This window comes from Penaeus vannamei, chromosome 9, assembly GCF_042767895.1.
Source record: "Penaeus vannamei isolate JL-2024 chromosome 9, ASM4276789v1, whole genome shotgun sequence".
Lineage (NCBI taxonomy): Eukaryota > Metazoa > Arthropoda > Malacostraca > Decapoda > Penaeidae > Penaeus > Penaeus vannamei.
In genome coordinates this window covers 40,717,213-40,721,665 of record NC_091557.1, presented here as the reverse complement: position 1 = coordinate 40,721,665, position 4,453 = coordinate 40,717,213, and positions in this window count along the sequence as shown.

The following is a 4,453-nucleotide window of genomic DNA, read 5'->3' as shown; positions in this document are numbered from 1 at the left end:
ATATACGGTACACATAAGAATAATGTACACAATATTATATCATCAATAATGATTACACATTTTTCACATCATTATTATCATTAGGACACTAGTCATTACATATGTGTTTATGAGATATGAAGAAGAGTTAGTAGTGTGAGAAGGTGAAAGAGATATATATATTTTCATTATATTATAGGAATATATATATAAATATTATATATTATTATATATATATATATATATATGTATACATATATATATATATAAATATAATATATATATTTATTAGATATATATATATATACACACATTATTTCACACACACACATTATTTACTATTTATACACACACACACACACACACACACACACACACACACACATATATATATATATATATATGTATATATACATTTATATTTGTATATATATATATATATATATATATATATATATATATATATATATATATATATATATATATATATATACTAATACATATTATACAAAAGTTCTGTGGAGAATCTTACCATATATCCCCAAAGACCAATCCTCTTCCTCCTTCCCCCTGCAGCTCCTGATCCACCCGGCAACATCATGAAGAACCCAAGTGACTGAAACCTCAAGTACCTGGTGGAGCCTGCTCTGATAGTTGAGCGCGAAGGAGGAGGTTTCCTTCCTCTCTAACTCTTCCTCCTCACTTGGCCAGCAGGAATCTGCCCTTAGGGGATGAGGAGGAATGAGCCTATGAGTGTCTGGAGGAAAGTGTTATTGTTGTTGCTGCTTTCTTTTTAGATTTATTTTATATGTTGTTGTTGTTGTTGTTGTTGTTGTTCTTGCTGCTGCTGTTGTTGTTATTATAACTATTATTTAATTTATTTTTATCTTTATTTTTATTTATTTATTAATTGATTAATTAATTAATTATTATTATGATTTATCATTATTATTACTATAGTTCTTATTATCATTGTTTATATTATTATTATTATTATCATTTTTTTTATCATTATTATTATATTTATATAAATGATATTATTAATATGATTATATAATATTACATTAATGCTGATTATATTATTATTATTATTTCAAAAGTTTTTCTTATCTGTGTTTTCTTCTCTTTATTCAGAAGATTTTTCTTCTGTTTGTTATGTCTAGACTGAAAAATTATCTCCTTTCCTATTTCTTGCCTTCTTAAATAAAAACCACTTTATATTTGTTTATATTTGACTGATAATAAAACTCCATAGACAGTAATTACTTGTAGCTTTTATGCCTTGCAAATTACAGTTCATAACACTCTTCTATGTCTCACAATTTGCTGTCCCTTGTGATTTGAGTAATGCTTCGCAACATCGAGTTTCAATGAATTTTGATATCCTGACTCTATGATATAATCATTCTTTGAATTATAATTCATTCAATATATTATCTTCTTAAACCTCATCTCTATAATAATATTAAATCAACATTGATGATATAATATATTATTTAATCATAAATTCATACCTTATTTGTTAACGACCTAAATCTAACTTCTTGACTCAGAGATATTCCTATAACTCAAATAATAATTGCATATATTCTATCTAATTAAAAGCTTCAGTAGAAAGAAAATGAATCAGTAGATTTATATTTTTGTTTATATAAATTTAACCGGTTTATGTGATAAGTTTGTGTATGCAACATCGCTTGGTGTTGATAATATTTTCATCATTAACATACTTCTTCGTTATACCTACCAAGGTTTATAAGGTATACACCTGCTCAGAATATAAAATATATATTATCATGAATACAAATATGATAATTATTATAATTAAATTATCATTGTTACCTTCATCATTATAACTATTTTTATAATGATAATATCAATGTTAATTTGTATATGGTCGATTGAAGGCGCCTAAGATGTTCCTCAGACCGTTTGAGTAGGTGTTTACTGGTGTGGTATCGTCACGCCTACTCCACTCTACGAACTACATTTATGTTATGACTATATAGGTTGTTATGTTAAAGTGAAGAGTCCCATTGTGGATGAAATGTGAGGGCGCACGGGAACAATTGCGCCACAGATCGCACATGTTTTTCTTTCCTTTGATTTATTTCTGCTCTCCTATCTGTTTACCTCTTCTCCTGCCTCTTGTTTATTCTTCACATCATATCTCTTCTTCATTTTAATGTCCTTCTTCTTCTTTCTGCTGTTATGTGTTTGTCTCTCCTTATTCTGTCCTTTCCTTCTTCTCTTCTGTCTTTCCTTCTTCCTCCCATGCATGTCATTCTCTACCATCATCCCTCTTTTTCCTTTGAGATGGTTTCTCCCATCTTGCACCCAACCTGACGCCACCACCCGAGTTTCTGCCTACTGTAGCTGAGGTGTGAGGAAGGGTTTGAGCGTGCACTTGGTCAAGACAGGTTGATCTCGCCGTTGCCTCTCTATTTGAGGCACTAGGCAGTCAGGCGTGAGCCGAGGCAGATCGGCCTGAGCCAGGTTGATACACGGCGCATGCTAGACAATTTCATGAACAACATATATATGCACACTGTGACTTTCTACTAATGACACAAACTACAATACCGATACATATATGCAAACCTCTACACACACAATAGTTAAAATTCTTCCCTCTCACACAAACAAACCCATTTATTGATTACACGTAATGACACCTCACTATTATCACTAAATCCTCTTCATTTTCCATTGTCTCGCTGATGAGAGCCTTCCTCACTTCCCTGTTTACTCCTCTCCCTGACAAAGTTATCTTTCCACGATCAAAGCTGCTACTGACATTGACCTCATCTATTAGTGCATGGGCGAGTAATCTGTCGAGGTCTTACTGCTCTGTCCTTGAACCCTTGATAGTATGAGATACTCCCACACACACACTGAAGTATCCTCTAATGTACGAGGTGTCTTTAGAGTTCTGCTTTTCCTCTACCCAGATTTTATCTTTAAATGGAATGCCAGCACCCAGATGTGGTGCACTGATCCAAACAGCCTCGAGGCAGAGGCTAAGACTTAAAGGAGAGATGGGGATGGGGAGGAGGTGACTGCAGAAATCTTATGCAGAGAGGCAGAGGCAGAGCAGACCAGCAGCAGTGGGAGAAAGGGCAGAGGCACAGATGCAGAGTGACCTAATGGCGGGCGGGCGTGAGTGCCAGCCAGGTGATAAAGAGTGCAATGAAATGCAGACAGAGGCGAGACAAAGACGACGACGGCAGCTAAAGAGAGCAAAGAGACATATGACCCAAAGGCCAGAGGGGAGGAGGAGCATGACCTAAAGGGGAGGAAGACAGGCAAGGGGAGGCACTTGGTTGTAACAGAGAGGGAGCAGAGTAAGACGGGCAGGAGGGAGAGGGAGGCAGAGGCGACGGTATTTTATGGGGGAGGAGGAATAAGACGTGGTGAGCAGAGAGAGAGAGGGAGGAAGGCATGTAGCTGGGCAGAAGGAGGTGAGGGGAGGGAGGGTGGAGGTGACGGAAGGTAGGAGTATGGAGTGGTGGAGGTATGAGGAGGTGATTTGGGGGACAGATAGTGGAGGGCAGGAGTGGAGGGGGAGGAAGTGCAGGACGGGAAGGAGGCAGAGAGGAGGGAGAGGGGGAGAGGGGAGGGGGACGGGAAGGGGGAGGGGGAGAGGGAGGGGGACGGGAAGGGGAGGGGAGAGGAGGATGGTGACCAGCCGTGGGAGGGGAGAGGGGAAGGTGAGGTAATTCTGGTGGCCAAAAGGGAAGGGGAGAGAGGGAGGAGCGACTGCTGTAGGAGGGGAGAGGGAGGGGGAGGGGAGACGGGAAGGGGGAGGCAGGAGGGAATCTGGGCGGATTGAAGGCAGGCAGAGAGGACAGAAGGGAAGGAGAGAGGAGGAGGTGGCAGAGATTTTGCAAACAGGCAAGAGAGGTGTGAGTGTGAGATGATGGACGGTATGAGGAGGAGGAGGAAGATGGAAGGTGAGGCATGCAGGTGGATGATGTAGTCCCTGATTTGATTTACTTATTTGGTTGATGAACTGTTTTATTAGCGATTTATTCACCATTTCACCCACCGCCCACACACACTCACCCACTGACTGACTGACTGGCCGACTGCCCACCCCTCTCAATTACCCAGCTATCTTCTTCTATTTTTTCCATCTCAATCACTTCACCTAATCAAGTCTTGAATCTGAATCTACCTACCCAATGACTTACATTTCACTTGAAAACCTTCTTCCCGATATACCCACCTACCCCTCATCCACCTGAAACCCTTCTTCTCACCCACCTCCACCCACCTGACCGAATACCATCCATCCACCTACCCACACCCTCATCTAATCTTAAACCACCTTCTCATTCACCACTCACCCACCGAACACCCATCTGACCTACCTACTCCACCCATTCATACGGAAACATTACCTTCTATCATCTTCACCCATTCCATCGATTTGCCCACTCATCCAAATTCCGGAACTTGACTTTATTTATCC